This window comes from Corvus brachyrhynchos, unplaced genomic scaffold (assembly GCF_000691975.1).
Source record: "Corvus brachyrhynchos isolate BGI_N302 unplaced genomic scaffold, ASM69197v1 scaffold106, whole genome shotgun sequence".
NCBI lineage: Eukaryota > Metazoa > Chordata > Aves > Passeriformes > Corvidae > Corvus > Corvus brachyrhynchos.
The window spans coordinates 4,785,997-4,805,547 of NW_008238834.1; the positions used below are offsets into that span (position 1 = coordinate 4,785,997).

The following is a 19,551-nucleotide window of genomic DNA, read 5'->3' on the forward strand; positions in this document are numbered from 1 at the left end:
CCACAGTTCTATGAAGTTGCTGTTGTTTCCTGATTTGGATTTATTCACAGTTAGTAATTAGGATTTTCCTCACGCATTACATTTCCTGAATAGTAAAGTTTCTCTCTGCAAGCTCCATCTAGTGAATGTCAAAGCGTAGAACCCTGATGAAATGTTAAACAAAGCAAGAGATAGGCATTGACCCACAAAGCAGATGTGTAGCACCATTTAACAGGCTTACAGGCAAAATGTATTTCTGAAATATTTCAGTGAGCATCTGCATAAAGCTGACTGTTGATGGGAACTAAAGCTGACAAAGGCATAACAACATAAAAATGCATCTGTGATCTTGCTCTGTATGTACTTAAAGTGACAGCCCATCAGGGTATAATTATCATATATTACTAATGGAATATTAATCAAACATTCATTACTCTAATTAGAAAAACTTGTCTTGAAAAGCAGCCTGACTTTTCACCTCTGGAACTGTAATTGACACACAAATGAATTTGACAGTCTTGACGACTACGAATCCTTAGTGGGAGAAATAATGTCTTTATCTTCCAACATTTAGCTTAACTGCCAGTTTCCATCCTCTGTATGTAAAATTCAAGTCAGCTTAGATGATCTCATACACTACTGCAACCTCTGTTAAGCACTACACATATTTATAACATGAGACAGAGATAAAACCTAGGCTATGCGCAGGTTTACCGAGTGGGGATTAAGCTTTTCTTTGAAAGAAACCTGGAATATCTGTCTACAATGTAAAAGGTCAAGCCTGAAGTGAGATTTCAGTTATCCATGCACATTCACACTTTTGAACCTGTATAGACTTTTTTGTCCCTTCAAAAGTGTCATTTTTGTGCACATACAACATCTAAACCCCCACAAATATTAACCCCATAAAAAGGAGACCAAGTAGCAGTATAAAGTCTGTCTTTCAAATGATTGATGTGGAAAAGCAAAGCATTTAGAAGATAACATTCTGAAGTGCCAATATCCCAGCAGGTCTCAAATTTAAAAAAAAAAAGAGATGTGATCTTTGTGCTCATGTATTGACACAATCCAATGCCTGCTTAAGGAAATGACACACATTACTTTCACAGCGTGAGCCACAGACTTCAGTGAGTAGCAGATCAGGCTCCTATGGATTATTCCAGCTATGCTCAATCATTAGACACTTTTAACAACAAAAATTATATGTGTATACATTAGAGGCTTTATCAGGCTATGCTGGATTACGAACAGGCTTCTTTTTCTTTACCTTGCTGAAGACACTGAAATCTGGAACTGTTTTAAGTCTGCTTTTTTTATTTCAAAGGGTGTTCTGATTTTGCCCAATCTAAGATCATAGAATATCTCAAGTTGGAAGGGACCAACAAGGATCATCAAGACAAACTCCCTGCAGGACTACGCAAAACTAAACCATATGACTAAGAGCTTTGTCCAGAAGCTCCTTGAACTCTGACAGGCACAAAAGATACCACTCTACCAGAAAAAAGCTTGTAATAATTGACCTTACAGGACCGTTGGAAAGGTTAATATAAATTGAAATTCAGATTGTTGACAAAATACAATGGAGAATTAATTATAATTTAGAACTACAAGCATACTTTAATCTGTTTTGACTTAATCTACGAGGTAATTATTTAGGGAATATCCAGAATGTTACAACTTGTTTAGGACTGTAATTTTTTTTCAATGTTACTGTTCCAAATTACTGTGCTATTTTCACTTGTATTACCAGACATGGTCTGAAAGTAGGAAAGGTCTGTTTATCATATCTGAAACAGGAAATGCATTTGGAACTGATGTTACAAATAAAAGTGTAACTATTTGTGAATCTAAAAGCATAATTTAAAATTGGTTAATCTTTGTCCTTGATTATACATCTCCATTAATTAATTAATTCAAATTACTTGTTCACTTGCAACAAAGTTGGCAAGGAAGACTCTGAAATGATCTGTACCACTTCAGTTTGATGTGATTTTCTGTTATGTGAAACAATTTTCCTATAAACTCATTTCTTCTTGCTAAACTCAGACACATTACTACCAAATAAATAATGGCAATGTTGTTACTGCAACAGGGATGGCAATATTGTATTGGTCACCGCGGAGGAGACAGTGAACACATCTCATGTATTACTGTGTCCTGACCTCCACAAATGATTTGCCAGTTGTGATACACATTAAGACTTTTCATACACACATTCTGCTCTTGCTTTACCCATGGACTGTTCTGAGGCTTCATGTTCTATGAGCTAAACCTTAAGGTCCTAAAATTCAAATTCGTTCTTTAATTGGCTAAGGAAACTATTCTAAGTGACGACCTTGAGGTTTTTGTTGGTTTGTTTTGGGTTTGTTTGTTTGTCTTTTCTTCCCTCCAGTTCCCGTATGTTCCACTATCCAGATGATTAATTTCTACTCCTCTCTTCCTCAAAAAAAACCCCAAAACCCAAACAGTCCAGAGTGAGGCAAATTTTAAAAGTCTCCAAATACTAGATGCCGGGAAAAAAAAAATTACATAACAAAACCAGGTTTTCATTTGGCTTTATGTTACTCACATTTCCCCCTACTTGAATCTAGCATTAAGTCAAATCCATTCCTGCTTTCATCCCACTTACCTCCCTGTAAACACACCAGTCACAAACCTACTTTTCTGCATTTTGCATCTACTGAAATAAACTCTTTTGCAGATATATTTCTGCTTTCTGTTGATGCTCTCCAGTTGGTGCATAAAGAGGAACAAGATCTGGTCTATTTAGATAAAATATACAGTTTCAAGAGTGTTTTTTCCAATGTTTTTTGTTCAGTATATCTTTTGTTTAATTTCACCTTTATTTATTAGCACAGGCAGAATTAGTTAAAAGGAGTTAGATAAAGCATGACTAATTTCATCCTACTTTCAAAAAGCATTTGACCTAGGAATAAATACAAAAATATTAATCCTACTTTTTAAAATATGTCCATGCAAACTCTAAGAAAATGCTTAACAGAATAACCATTAATACTACATTTGCCACACCTAATTTTCCAGCACACACACAAACTTGGCTCTAGAGAGACTCCACTGAATTAATTTACTTACTTTAGGTGGTATATTGTAATGATAATAATGGAATCTATTTAAAAAGGACTACATGATTAGGCTCCATGAAATTGTGGGCAACAATCCATGACTAATCTGCAAATTCAAAGGGGGAAGCAAAATGAATTTTTTTTCATTATTTATCTATTTTAAAAAGATAAGATGTGCAGCACACATACTGATCATTGTATTTAAACATTTTCTTTCTAATACTGTGGCTTAACATTTTCCAACACAAAACACACAGCAGGCAGCTTAGCTTAATAAAAATCATATTACAGATGAAAACTGGAAAGTGACTGAGTATTTGGGTTACACACAGGTTTAGTATCAGCTGTTGGGAGGACCCAGTTTGGCTCCAGCATGATTTGTCACTGAAATTCAATTGGCTCAAGAACTGTTCTTATCCTCTTGATTGCTAAATTAAACATTTTCTGATGATTGTTTAAATAGTATGTCCTGAAAAATTTACTTTTCCCCCCCCTTCCAAAATACATTTAAATAAAATAAACGTAAAATTTTTAAGAATCTCAGTATTACAAAAAGCATGCATTCAACTTTGAGTAATAAGTTACTACATGAATGTAAAGCAATTTGTTTGCATCCACTAAAATAGAATGAATCATATCCATGACACCTAATCGTAGTAATAAATTACTGAGCTCTGCTAGCAGTGGGAAAAGCATTATCATATTAGATTTTGCAATTCAGATCTATTATAGGCATCTTGTATTTATTTATTCAGCCATATAACACAGTATACTAAATAACATACTGGCTACATACGCTCTGTAGAAGGCACATGTCTGCCTGTATCAATACTACTTCCTTTACCAAGAATAAGAGGTGTTTACTGTTATCAAAAATATGAGTGCAGTGTAACTGTGCCGCTGGTGCCCCCAAAATTCTGGCCAGTCACCGTAACTAAGCAGAAAAGATGTTCAATAATACACCCACTGTGTATCACTGAGTGATTATTCCTGAGAATTAGACTTGTGAGAGTTGGGTCTGCCCTGTGTGCAGCCAAGCGAGCATCACTGTAGGTCTGACCTAGACTTTGTGAGTCTGCTACTGACTTAAGCTACCAGGTCTATAAACTCATGTTCTCCAGGCCACCTGATGACAATAGCTAAAGTGGCCTCTTCAGCCCTGAGATGTGAGTGAGGAGTGCACTTGCTGCCTTCAACACCTTCCAGAAAAGAATTCACCTTTCCTCCTTGAAGTTCTCATTGCTTCCACCAGAAAGACAACCAAAATCCTTTAAAGTGTCCCATGTGCCTGAACAGCTAAGCTCCGCTTCTCTTCAGCCTTCCCTACAAAACCAAAGAGCAGGAAGAGAGCAACATCAAGAATAAGGTAGTTTAAAGGGAACACTCTCACTTTTGTTCTCCCTGTGGCTGACAAAAAACAAAAAAATCAAAAAATAATCCTGACTTAAACCTAAATTCAAAGCATGTGTGAGCCTGAAGAGGTGCTCCACATCTGTCAAGCATATGGATAATATGGGCAGTAGCTGCCATGAGCTGGATATGGAAGGAAAGAGGAGTTCAGAGCAGTTTATGGTTACACTACATGTTGAGGCAAAATTGTCAGACGAAACTGAAATAATTTATGTTCTACAATAACACAAGCCTCTCATCTACTCACAATACCAGAGTCACCATGATGTTTGTATTTTAATACAAAGCAGTAAAAAAACCCAAAACAGACTCAAATGCTCAAAACCAGGACACTGCCTCATTCAGCAACTGTTCAAACCAATGTATAAATCAGCTGCAAGGACTCTGTATGCTAACGAAGCCAGAAAGACTAAACTAGATCTGGCAAACTCATCAATTAATTAATTAATTAAACCACAAATAATTAATGATCCCAGTTCTGTATATAAACAAACAAACAAGAATGACAGTTGAAACAAGGAAAAAAAATCCACGTTCAATTTATTCATCAGTATCTCTTAATTTGCAATAAAATAAAATACTGAGGTTTTCTGCAATAGCCTCAGGTTCAAGCATTTTTTCCTTCATCAGGGACACATTGCACAGAGATCACTGGGAACTGTGCACAGACCACTGGCAGCATTTGTCCTGAATTATGTACAATTTAAAACACGAAAATAAACTTTAGCGTCACACCATTACAGAATAATAATATTGAAGCTTTTAAACAAATAAAATTTACATTTGTAGGCTTTCCTATTTCCTATATATTAGTTTCTCTATTCTTAGAGAGACTGTAAGTCCTTGGGAAAATGAACCAGTTATTTTTGGTCCTACAGCAGATCAAAGCAAACTACAGACAAAGTTAAATAGCAAAAAGCAAGTTAAGAGTTTCTACAAATGTGCAAAGTATGCTAGAAAAATTGATTATTGGAAAATTTTCTTCTCATTGTATGCAAAATTTCTTTTTAGTTCCAAAAGAAACTGAAATGGGCACTGAGATAGATCTTCATCTTTCTCCCACCATGCTTTGTTGTGTGTTGTCATAGAGGGATCAGAAATGTAGAATAAAGAAAGACAATATAATTAATTTCTCCTGGGTCCTGTAGAAATGTTGTGATCCTTGAGTAATCTCTTAGCAAATATTTCTGTGTTCAGAAGGGCTCTACAACTGTAACACACACAAGTGTTGCTACTGCATTTCAGCATTTTTTCAGATTCAAAAAAACCCCTCCAATATGTGCCTGACCAACTGGTGCTCAACATTTAACATCTCATACAGGGCAGGCAGCGTGCTCCTGCAGTTCATGTTCAAAATGCCCATCAGCACAAAGAGCAAAGGATCAGGTCAAGAACTTTAGTATACTCTCATATTTTGCCTTGATTCTGTCAAAAACGTCCTCTGGAAAGTAATTTAACATAACACATTAATTATTTTGCAGCATGCTGCACTGATTTTTGAAGTACCTCATACACTACCTGCTTTGTAAATGGCCAAAGTACTTGAGAATACTGCAGAACATCCTTGTATTTAGCTTTTGTTCATATATAATTCTGGTGTACAACTGTCCCTGAAAAACACAGCATGAAGATTCCCAGTAGGGACATTTATATCATGCTACAGAGATGTAGAACACCATACAAGTAATTGTGGAAGTCAGCCCACACACCATCACAGTATGATAAGAAACACCACACAGATTTTCTGCATACAAAAACACTCCAACTACCATTTCTTTCCAAGGTGAAGTGAATGCTCATCAAGTACCATGCCACTGCAATTCTGTAAAGGACATTACATGGATATTGAAACAGCTCTACACACAATGTTGTATTTGAAGTATTTGTCATGGACCAAAAAAAACCCCCAAAAAACAAAACAAAGAGGAAGATGCAACCATAATTTTTACATGAATAAGTTTCTAATATTTCAGAAATTGAAAAAAAAATTTTCTGAGCTAACAGAACAGCCAGCTGGTTTGAATACCATTCAGTAGTCTCTCCTGACTGCAGTATCAGTAGCTTGTTTCTTTTGTTTCTTTGTTGTTTTTGTTGTTCTTGTTTTTGTTAACAAAAGAAACCTTCATTGGTTCTTCTTCCAAGGAAGAGTGAGATCCAAATGTGTGAGAAAAAGGTTTCATCTCCAGTTTATAATTCCACCTAAGTTTATTTTATCATATAAATATCCATATCACAATTTTTAAGAAATCCATCTTTTTCACTAAAAGTTACAGTGCTTCCTGAACAGATATTGCCCCTCTTCTTCTAGAGTATTTAATTTCATACAGTGATATGCATATGATGCTTTTCAAAATACCACTAATCTAGTAATCACTAGCCTTATTTTGCTGCTGTTATTAAAGGACAGATGCCATCTAGATATTTGAGATATTTTCCTAAGAAAATAATTTTAATCATCTTCTCAAATATTATCTTTTAAGGTTGTATCATTCTTCCATGAATGAAATAACAGAATTACCATTCATTTTTTAATTTAAATTTTTTTGACATGACTATGTTTGCAATACTTAATTTATACAAAATAATGATAAATTCTCCTAATTATACCTTTCATTCCTTCCTGTGGTGATTTTTTTCCCTTTTAATTCTACTTTGCTATCCCATTGCCACTAAAAAGCTCCATTGGGCTATTCATCAACATTATTTACAAAATTGTATATAAATTTGGCAGTAAACACTTCTCTTCAAGTAAAGATCTGTTAGAAGGAAAAGCGAGGTGAATCACAGAACCGTGGAATAGTTTGGGTTGGAAGGGACCTTGAAGATCATTAATTCCAATCCCCATCTTGGGAATGGACATCTTCCACTAGATCAGGTTGCTCAGATCCAATCCCATGGTATGTTCTTAGAAAATGGGATCTGATAACAGAATTTAGTGATGTTCTAAAATACAGTCACACACAAAAAAAAAATAGAAAAAAGAGAAGCAAAACCCTACAACATTTTGGAGGTAAACCAGATACAACAACAGTTGACACCTTTGAAGGACCAAACCACGCTCTGAGCATTTTGCCCAACAAACAGATAGCCAAAAGATACAGACTGATGAGAACAAGGGATCTCTGAAGTCCTTGTGAAACATTTGCACCAATGCAGTTCCACCACTACAGGACCAGAAGCTGCATTCCTCTATGACACATGAAATGAAGGTCTCCCTATGTGAATGGTATGCTGCAAAGAGTCCAAAATTCTTTCAGCTGCAGGATAGAAAGGAGATAGAGATTCTCACAGACTTTGGACATCTGTGAGACACCTTGAATCCATGGAGCACAAGACCCTCAATACTTCTGGCTGGACAAAGGCAACTTCACTCTTCCTGTTGACCAGCTAAAAATTAAAAGATACTGTTGAGACCACTACCACAAAGCAGACACATGGATTTCATTTCCACCCTTCTTTAATTTTTTTATTCCTTTTTCTTTTTTTCCCCCCTGATGACAAGACGAAAGAAACACACAGGGCAGTAGTGAGACATTAATTCTCAAAGTTGACTTTCAATGCTGGGTGCACACTGCTAAAACTGAAGTTATTATGACACAGGTAGGTGAGACTGCTAATCATTGTATCTTACAGTTATTGACCTCCAGTCAGAGACATCATCCTGTTCCATCTGCAAAACTAAACAGACACACAGGAAGAAAGTGTGCTCAAGCTCAGAATTAGCAACTGAAGTCACACTCGGGAAGCTGGCTGAAAAAAACCACTCCCTTCATTTGAAAAAGTAACTCAGCTACCATCCTATCATCACGTGCCGTGAAATACCTTCAGAGAGGATGTACACCCAGAACAACTAATAGGTTTCAAGCACAGTTCTTGGACAAAATTTTTGGGGATCCTCACCCCCTTATCTCCCTTTTCCACAACAGAAAAAAACCTCAAGAAATCCTTGACTGGATCCAGCAGAGTCACCACATCAGGATATTAAGATGCCAAAACCTGTAAGATGTTGCAAGTCAACTCAAGCTACTGCAACCTACATTCAAAATTAACCCACAAGGCTTAAAAAGCACCTTCTAGGTGTAAGACACCATTCATAACTATTGAGATCTTTGGTTACGAGCTGATGCCACATACTTTGGTCACCTGAACCACAGCAACTGAGGTAGAAAGCCTGGATCCAGGCATCTAGAATTATACGTATCCTTCACACAGATAGAAGTTCATTTCTCAAATTCCTAGTTTCCTTACCATGAGAAATCAGAAGATGAAGAACCTCCTCAGTTAAAGGTGATGCTAAATTTTCAAAAAGAGGGAAACAATTGGAATGAGCGACATCCACTGAAATGCCACCAATACAGGGACAGGGCATCAGGCAGCAAGGGATCAGAAGTTTCTCATATACAAAGGCTAAAGAAAAAGCTTCACAGGCAACTATTTAAAAATGGCTTTCATCTAGCCAGAAGACACCGGAGAGATGCATAAAATCAAGTTTACTTGGAAGGCCAGATTATGAATGCTCTAGCTGCTATCATTATGGTTTCTTGAGCAGATTTTCAAATGGCACAGGCAATTCTTTAAGAAACATAGAGATACAGAAAAGTAGAAATACACGGTGGGATTTCAAAGCACCAAAATGTGTTTCTACAGACAATCTGCCAACTAGACAAGTTAAGAAGGCCAAAGTCAGCATCAGCACCTGTCTTCCAATTAGAGAGCCACAAATGACATATTGCTCAGTGACAAATGATGACTGCTGTCTCATATTAAGATGGTTGCTTTAGCAGATGTTTTCAAATTATCCCAAGATATGTCACAGGGAAAGGCAAAAAAGCTGGAAATATGCCCAGAGAGACCTGGTGCACCAGCAGCCTAAGGGAGCCATTTAAAAAGCCATTTGGTATTCTCTCATGAGATTGTACCTAAAAAACTGAGTACGGAAATGAAAATGGAAATAGAAAATATGTTATATTCCTTGGTGAAAGTTTTAAGCATCTGACTACAGGATCATCTAGAATAAAATGTGTTCACTTCATCTCAGCTTTGACAGAGAGACACAGTCTAGGCAGACAATTTTTCAAAGAAGAGAAAGGGAAAAAAAATCCCAGTGATTCCCCCAGAAAGAGTTGTTCCATATTGCTGCTCTGTGATGACAGGGCAAAAGAAACTCTCTTTACGCTGAATATCTCCAAACAGGAACCCTAGTATCACATCTCACATGCTGGCTGAAAAAAACCGAAATTCAGCCCTGCTCCCAGGTGAGAAGTAGACTGCTTTTACTGCTATGAAATATCTGAAACTCCAAAACCAGCACAGACAAATAAAAAAGGAGATGAACACACTTTCCTCTGAAGAGGACTAATGAGTAAGGTTGTCTCAGCTATTACACACAGTTATAGACAAAACAGGTCTTCAAATCAAAAATCTGATGGGGAAAACAAGCTATTTCCCAAAATCCCACAGTAAAATCATACAGGTATAGAAACCCTTAAATACAATGCAGGCAGAAGGGAGGATTAGAGCAGGGAGAAACACAGAAGCTGTGCTCATCCAGCGTAGAATCGTTCTCACTCTGGAGGCATGAGGCAACAGTAAAAGCACACCCCAGGAGACAAAATAACCACAAAGGGGAAGGTGCCAATGAATGCTGCTACAAGTTAAGGAATGGGTAGGCGTCTAGTCTTGACCTATGGTGAGGGAGCAAATCCTCTCTCTCTCTCTCTCAATCTCTCAATCTCTCTCTCGTTACCATGGAGATCCACTTTTCAGGTTCCTTTGGATGAGCTTTATGCAAAAGTGCAAAATTTGGCATAAGAGGGGGGAACAAGTATTAATTACGTGCCCGTGACAAAAATAGCTTTCTTAAATCTTGAGAGATAATACAACAGAGACAGTAAAAATTAAGTTTGGTTACAGAGATTAAGGGCTGAATAAACTATCTCACTTTAAAGTGCCTTGAACTCTCATCTACTTAAAACGGCAATGCCAGTCTCAGGGCATTGCATTTGTCAATTACAATTTGGGTGAAAATTTAAGCTACTGTATGGTATGAGATCAGGGTGAAAATGACAATGAAAAAAATCCAGGGACTCTTCCTCCTGTATTATTCTTCCTTGGTATGGGATTACCTTCATTTATTACACTATCTCATGAATTATTTATGAAGTTCTTTTTGTATTTCCAGGTGGAAACATCACTTGCCAGAGCTGTACTGAGATGCACCACCTTTACAGAAAGAACATTGCAAGGCTTAACACAAACAGATTACATTGATATGCTTCCAAGAGTTAATCCCACAAGAGACAGACCAGAATGAGCCTTGAATTAAACTATATAGAGTTCTGGTGAAGTAAAAGAAAACTTTAAATCAGAAGGATATATATACATGTAGATATACATCTAATGAAACACTACTGCACCCTTTAAAGTACTTGATAAAGTCTGTAATAAACAGCATATGTTGCTCCCATATGTTTAAATACTAATTTAAATAGTTGCCTAATTTGAATACATAATTTAGTTACGTAATTTATATAGGTATCTGAAATATGAAGTACCAGACAGACAAGTAAACTGTAACAGAAGAAAACAGGGAACTGTGTTGCTTCCATTAACTATTCCTACTTTTCATATAATCATTATCAGCAGCAATTTGATCTCCAAATATATATGCTATTTATCTTTGAATATGCACCCTTTAGACTTTTGGATCTCTTGGATCACTGGAACAGCTCAAACTCACAATGTCTTTTAAGGGAGGGGAAATACCTTAAGCATCTACACTGGACCCACAAGGAGTAGAAATTAGTGTTGCCTTTTTAAAGGTGCATTAACATTGAAATACAATCCAATCCAACAAGCTGAGCATACACCATGCCTGCAAGCACACCTACCTTTCACTTGTAAGGCTATAAGTTAAACAACTACTTGCCTTTTTTTTTAATAACCAACTTCATATGCTGTCCACTACAGTTCTCACGGGTTTTGCTTCTCTTACAAGTCTTTTTTTTTTTTTTTTTTTTTTTTTTTAAGGCTTTCTGTCTTTAACAGCATATTTAGGTACCATTGACAGGTGTAGAAAACAACATGAATGAGATGTGATTTTCCAAAAATCAATCATGTGTGAAACCAAAGCGCTAAAATATTACTCCATCTTTTTTTCTCCGAGATCAAATAAAACTATCAGCCTCTTTCAGAAACAAGCACGGTGTAGCCGTTTCCTTGCCGGCATCCTGAGCCGGGCTTAGTAACAGCAACAAGAAGGGGGAAAAAAACCCCGTAATTACATAACGGACCTCGCTAAATGCCTCGCTTCCCGGCGGAAGGAAGCAGGAACGGGGGGATGGCCAACATGGAAAATATGGATGGTAAACAAGCTAAAAGTGGTGTGAATAAAGTAAATAAAAAGCTACTGTCAAAACACATCCAATTATGCTCTGCTGTGGAGATTTAACACCAGAGGATGATTTTCAAAGTAAAAATAGTGTGGGATGCCTTTCCATTTGTAGATTAGCTTGGAATGAAAGGCCTATTTGTGCAATTTAAACCAAATGCACCCCACAATAACGATGATCTCCTCAATTGCAACTCTTTATTCACGGAAAATCATGTTTGTTAAATAATTTTCAGGAGGGTTTTTTTAACCCAAAGTACTTAATTCAACTGTACCTTATTTTAGATATAAAATATAAAGCAATTGCATGTAATTGCAAGGGAAGAGCAACACATCAATACCTTGTGCAGGAACAAAATATGCCAATGCATTCAGTCACACTATTGAAGATGAACAGCACAATAAACTTTCCTATTGATGGGAGCTAACACATCAGAAATCACAGATTCCATCTTCGTAGTCCAATGCTACAGCTTTGGCCTCCTTTCTGAGTAATAGATTAGTCAAAACACACCACCTAACGACAACTGCGAATTTAACCCAAGACCAAACTTTTTGTTACTGTGTTTTGGCACTAATGGCACTGCACAACAGGACAGCTAGGAATTACTCATTTGAATGATGCAGCAAACGGGGAGGGAGGACACGACGCGGGGACGACGACTAGCCCTCCCGTTGCCACTCTCTCCAGCCCCGATTAATAAATAATGCCCAGGTTCCCTGCCAGAGGAAGCGCTCTCGTCTTCCGCGCAGACAGCAATTAATAGCCAGCCTCCTCCAGCGAAACCCTGGCTAAGCGCTCCCGCACGCTCGCAGCTGCGGTGCCAAGTACGAGCAGCACAATAGCGGGGAACCTCTCTACCTCGCAGCCCACGGAAAGAGGAGAGGGGGCTGGGGAAGCCAAACCTCTCGCGGGAAAACCCGACCCCCGAGCCGCGGAGAGTCGGGGCCCGGCAGCCGCCGGCGCGGCGGGAGGGCAGGCAAGCCAGGCAGGCTGCCCGGCGAGCCGAGGGCGTACCGCGCAGCACGCCGCTAACACCATCACCCCTCGGTATCGTCAGCAAATAGCACGCCCGCATTTACCTTTTCCTGCCCGCTGTCCGTCAGTCAGGCGTTTGAGGGAGAGAAGGAGAAAGGGAAGGAAGGGAGAAGAAAGAGACAGGGAAATACAGAGAGCGAGAGGCGGCTGCTAATCCCCGTGTAGAAAGACTTCCAGCAGCAGCAGCAGAAGCAGCAGCATGCGTGTGTGCGTGCCCGGAGTGAAAGCACAGCCCTCCTGGCGATGCACCGGCGCTGGCACTCAAGTGCTGTCATGTGCGCGTCTCGGTGTGTGTACAAATGGCAAAAAAGAAAAAAAAAGAAAAAAAGGAAAAAAAAAGAAAAAAAGGGAAAAAAAAGAAAAAGATAGACGGGGGGAGACTCGTCAGTCACACGCCCGGTTGTGCACTGCTGGGGGGGACGAGGAGGAGGAGCCCAGCGCTCCCCAGCCCAACCACCGGAGGAGCAGCTCTTTTACTACGGCGGCGGCCGGGCTGCTCCTCCGCGCCAGCCCCGCACGCCCCACCGCCCTTCCCGCCCGCTCCCAAGGACATGCCTTCGGGAAAGACCCTCAGGGCCTCCGTTCCAGAGGACTTCGATACCCCCTGGGCTAGCCGAGCCCCGCGGGAAGCAGCTGAAAAAAACCCTACCCCCACGTTTCTGCCCCAAAAATGCCTCCCGGAGAGCGCCCCTGGGCAGCGGGGATGCCCCACCTGGGACGGGGATGCGGCGCCCCTCCAGGGGTCCCAGCCGCGCCGGGAGCGCGGGGGAGTGGGAGCGGGGCCGCGGCGGTTCCCCGGGGGTGCTGCTGGAGGCGGAGGCGGGGGGGCGACAGGCGGACTCCCCAAAACACGTGGGTCGCCTGCTGTCCTTAAGTGGGGCGCCCGGCGGCGGCACTGCTGTGGGTCGGGGGGCGCGGGCGCTGCAGGTGCCAAGTGTGGACTGGGCGTCTGTGAGAGCTGAAGGTGTAACTATAAATGTTTGTGGTAGGGGGGACAGAAAGTGAAAAGGCGGTGAAAGGCTGTGCTCGTCCAGGCCACAGTGCGGGCACCCTGATCCTCGCGTGTCCAGTCAGGTACACTCAAATTTCAACCACGGTGTACGACCTACTAAAAGGTGTTTGAACAGTGGTTCAAATCACTTATTTGCTAAGTAGTAAATACTATATCCGTCTTTTGGCTGTATAGTGGCATGTATGCAAATAAATGAGATTTTGGCATACAATTCACGAAAGAGCTAGAACAAAATGCTCATATCATTCTTGTTGTCCTAAATTTACTAGTGAGTCGTACCAGCAAGTTTCAAGATGTGATTTCTTTAAGCCTCAAACCAGGAAAAGTTCGTGAGAAATGTACTTGATATTTTATTTTTTGTACCAAAAAAGTTATACACATGGACTAAAAAGATAATATTAGTAATAGAAAAAAGTTTACTATATGACAAGCATTCAAAAAAATTGGTGGGGATGCCAGGTATGCTGTTTATGCTATTTTTTTTTGTGTTATAGACAAGGTAGACCTAATGTCTCAGGGGTAAAAAAAGCAGGAAAGGAAGAAGTGTTGTTGACATTTTTAATTACAAGTATAGGTTGTATCTACTATGTAAAATAGGAAATTCTGATGTGTTGATAATTCTGCTAATTAGCAAGCAATCAACCAATTGAGTGGGGAAAAAATTGGTCAATCTATTTAAAAATAATTCTTGGGGGGTTTAGTTGTAGGTGTAATAGGTGGTGTAGAGGGGAAATCACTGAAAAGACTATCCATCTTGTTAAGATTTAGCTGCTGACGATAAAATATTTTGACACTTCCCAGAAGTCCTGCAATAAAATGAAAAAGACTAAATTTGTTGTTACTAAAGTGTACAAATCAAGTCAGCATGACATTGTTAAAAAACCAAATTGCACCCTAAAGCCATATAATTTGTTTGTTTATATAAAATAAAGGTACACATACTCTCTTATTTCGTGAACTGAAACACAGATGCTGAATCTGAGCTAACTCAGGTAAATAAGCTAAAGAGTAGAGGCTTCATTATTTTACTTAAGTGTTTTTACACACAGCACTACCCTATGCAATATTTTAGTTTATCTCTTAACAATTTTTTGACTTGTCATCATAAACTGTATTTTCAAGTCAGTTTCAAATCTGCCATAATCTGCTGTTTAAAATATGATGGTGTGTGAGGACCTAATAGTAGAGTTCATGTGATATTTGCTATGTAATTAAGTGAAGATTTAGCTTGCTTTCCACAGGCCTGTGAAGTTAAAAAGCAGAGTTAGTCATGTTACGTGTGATAGTTTAAGAAAATACTTGTACCAAATATGGTTGATTACATTATTTAGTAGAACTAAGTAGTCATGAAAACAGATAACACATTTTTAGCCTTCATCCAAGCTTTCTGAAAATTAAGTAGACCAAATTTCCTTTGAAGACTGAAGAGTAAGAAGGAAAGAGGAGATATTTGTGCATAAAATTATCTGATCTCAAAGTAAATGCCAGCATGAAGATTTGTGTTCCTTTTTTTACTTGCACTCCCTAATGTGAATATAAACCATTTAACGAATTTTCTGGATTCCCCTTGTTTGCCTGACTTCAGTCTAGCTGAGCCAAGAGAGTAGGAGAGGGAAGTCTTGTTATAAAGTCTCTCCTGACAGTTCTAGAGGAGTCTGCATCCTCCATAAGAAGTTCAAGCTGTTTTACGTAATGATGTAGATGGTCCTTTTGAGCCACTAATTATTTTGATTTTAGGCATAACATTTATCTGTTCTAGTAGTCCCAGTACTCCTGGGTGTCTCAGAAAATGTGCAGTTTGGGGGTGAGATTTCCAAGAGAGGAGCAGAGATTCTTCTCCTGGCTCTGTGAGATATGGCACGCACAAACAAAACTGAGAAAAGGCTGTGACGCAGAGGGTTGCAGGAGGGACAGTAAATGAATGTAGCTGAACAAGAAACAAATGAAGAAAGTAGTGCCTGGAAAAAAATATTCCAAAATAGTTCTTAGATTAGAAAAGTAGGAATCAGAAAAGAATCATTTTAAATGGCCTGGGGAAGTGAGGTAGTTCAGTATGAATGTCTTCAACCATCTGCAGTTTATCAAATGACCCCAAATGCAAAAGTCCTTATAATTATACTATGCTCACACTTTGATCTCTTTCTTCTTTGGAGGAAGTTCTCTTTGCTTTGACTGATGGTGCAAGAAGTAATCATGACTGTCATTACTCCATAATTAAACTATACGCACACTTAAATGAACTCCTTCCATAAGCTGATATTTACCACGTTACACATTTTTCAGTTTGAAAAGACAGTGAGTTTTTGTGTATCGCTGCCCTCTACTGGAGAGAAGGTCAGAACCGCTGCCTCAGGTCTCGGTATGAAGCCGTAGAGCCCCGGCAGCTGCTGGTAGTCCTCGTTTCTTGGTGAGTCACCTTTCTGTGACCGAGGCATAAAGGTGTGAAGATCTGGGAGGCCAGCATCCATAAAAGGATTTCCTTTTCCACAAGAGTTCAAAGAATTGATCATGCAATTTTATGTCTGCAGTTTATTGACACAGACAAAATTATGACTAAGCAATGGTTGAGATTTTTAGGATATGTATTTTCCATTAATTTCTGTGAAAGAGCAATCTAAATTCATCACAGAGATGCTGAAAATTTAGAGCAGTGTTGCTTTGATAAGTATTTTCCTATAGCTTTATTGATAACCTCATCATGTTTCATAGCTAAATACTTTGGTTCACTCTCCATTGCATTACAATATGGTTCCCCTCCATCCCTTCTCCTGTCTGGCTTTTCATGCCTCTATGCTTGCCTTTTGCCATCTATATCAATGCTTCCAGAGTACTACATTTTTGTTATGTTTTGTTTTCATTTTCTTCCAAGACTGGGCATTAGCAGAACAACTGAAACATGAAGAGCACAGCAGTGATATTCTCTCAGTTCCTCAGTGTTTCATTTCCTCCACCTACTCTCACAACCACCCATACACATCCAGGGCACTTTCTGTTGGAATGCCCTGAGTTTTCCAGCTGTCTGGGCACATGCATCACCAAGGCACTCTAAGAACTGTGAAGGATGAGGACTGGTCAGAGCATACAGGAAAGAAAGTTTCACTATCAAACTCAAAATACATCTTCTACATAGTAGATGCTACCAGTTTCTGAGTTCATTTTTAACTTTGCTACATCTGGGTCAAGTTTACAAAGATGAAGATCAGATGTATGCTCTTCTCATTTCCTTCTGGCATCAGTTATTGCTTCAGGGCAAGAATGCATTCTGACTGTGGCTGTGAGGGTAGAATCAGAATCATTTGGGTTGGAAGAAAACTCTGAGATCGTTGAGTTCAACCTTTGACTGGTCACCACCTTGTCAACTAGACAGGGACATTAGGTGTCATGTCCAATTACTTCTTGAACACCTCCAGGGACGGTGACTTCCCTGAGCAGTCCATTCCAATGTTGAACAACCCTTACTGTGAAGAAATTTCTCCTGATATCAGATTTGAATATCCCCTGGCACAGCTTGAGGTTATGTCCTCTCATCCTGTCACTTGTTGCCTGGGAGAAGAGGCCGACCCCAGCTGGCTACACCCTCCTTTCAGGGAGCTGTAGAGAGCATTAAGGTCTCCTGTTTGCCTCCTTGTCCCCAGGCTAAACAACCCCAGGTCCCTCAGCCACTTCTTATAGGAATTGTGCTCCAGACCCTTCACCAGCTTTGTTACCCTTCTCTGGACTCTCTCCAGCATCTCAATGTTTTTAAATTTTGTACAATGTGGGCAAAATAACAGTTTTGGTGGCTTCTACACATAATTTGATTAATGGCAGAGCCATTCAGCCTAAAAATCTGCTTTCTCTTCCTTCTCTGAGTATCCTGAACAGATACCTGTCTAGAAAACTTAATTTTAAATATTTTTACTTTCCTAATGTTTTAAATGTCTTTTGCTGAAAAGATTTTGTGTCCACCACAGCCATTGTAGGTCTATTTATTGTATTTTACTGGGCAGCACTGAGATAGTATTGTCCTAGGTAGATGAATTTTGTGGGTTGCCTCATTTCATGTTACTTAATTACTTGCTATAAAAACCACTGCAGTAAATTCCCTCCCCTATCCTAACAGCTAACATGAAGAAATTAATAGAGCATGGAGTAGAGTGGTTGTTCCCAAAGAGTGACTCCTAAATGACAGGTGTCCTCGAAGGGAAAGGTAATCAGGCATCAGCTCACCTTGTACATCCACACTGTCTATCAACTGGTCAGTTAAAGATGGATGATAAGGCAATGTACATATTATTTTATGATTTAGAAGCAAAACAAGTGCTTTGTTGAAGGTACTATTCTTGTGATCATTAGGCTATCAAACATAAATCCACAAAACCTGTGACTTTCAAACTCTATCAGGGAATAAGTTGTCTTGAGAGGCTTCTCAGTGGGATCTCTCTTTTGCAAGACGTAAGACAGAATATTTGAGTATGCCATCCTTCCCCTGCCTAAAAAAGATCTTTGTTTGGTACTAGAAACAAGCAAGCTGCTGTGACTTTCAGATACCAGCATGTATTTCAGTGGTATCAACAGCAATGTTAAGAATAACCAAAAAGAGAGAGGAGGGAAAATTAGTTCAAACCAATAAACCCATGAAATTCCCTCACTAGAATAAAAATATTTTTTTCAGATATTTAAAGCCCTGGGAGAATGGCGAAGTGCAAATTAGTTTCTAAACATCTGCAGCAAGGACATACATTCAATTTCTTAATTAAGGAGGGCTATAATAACTTATGATGTCACGTTTTTTAAGTATGAGCATATAATTCTAAAATGAAGTGCAATACAATAGGAGTATTTTTTCTTCTTTGACAGAAAAGTGGGGAAACAGAGAAAGCTTTGTAAGAACTTTCTGTGAATGAGAAGTCAGTAATCATGTAGAAAATTGTCTTTAACTTAAAATTTTAAATGAGATATTTTTATATAAAAATATTTTACATCTGCATTAATTTCAGGCGACACAAAAAGCACAAAGCAATCAGAGTTATCTGAATACTACCATGACTAGTTTGTAGGAAACCACTGTGCTGTGTGAGATGGGATTATTCCTTTCTTACAAGAGGTGAAAGTGGAAGATACTTCTTTTCTGCTCAGACCAGCTGTACATCAGAGAGCTCACAACAGTCAACTGAAAGCCAAACTGAGACCATGACTTCATTTTCCTAGTGATGCTATCAATTCAAACATTGTTGAAGACAAAAGACTGTTGTAAGCAATGTTTTTCATAAATAAAAAAAATAATTTCATCCCATACAGCACAAAGCATGAAAGGAATAAAAAAACATTACTTCCATTTTGCAGGTAGAAGATTGAGTATTGATACAAGCAGAAACAAGAACTGGACTCCTGTTTATTCTGTTTGTAGATTTTAAGAGTAGGGTTATGATTTGCATCTGCCTTGGTCTGTTTCAGCCACAAAAAGATTTTTAAAACAAAGGCCTTCACACAAAGCACCAGTGTCCTGGAGAGAAGTCCTAAAAACATTCAGCAGGGCTTTCTGATGTGACAACTCAAATCCCTCCCTCTCCTTAAATGGCTGGATGTAAAAGAGTGATAACTAGATTTGTCCAGATTTAATGTTGTGCAATAATCTTGTCATTTGTACAGAAAAGGG

At 39.0% G+C, this 19,551-nt stretch overlaps 1 long non-coding RNA gene across 1 annotated transcript in view; it reads right to left on the bottom strand.

Annotated features, from left to right (window-relative positions):
* LOC108447660 overlaps positions 1-13,379 on the bottom strand; it is a 282,151-nt gene extending 268,772 nt beyond the window's left edge. Inside the window, exon 1 of the long non-coding RNA XR_001863327.1 lies at positions 12,946-13,379. This is a non-coding gene — a long non-coding RNA (uncharacterized LOC108447660). The remainder of the gene's footprint in view (positions 1-12,945) is intronic.
* Positions 13,380-19,551: the final 6,172 nt, after the last annotated feature.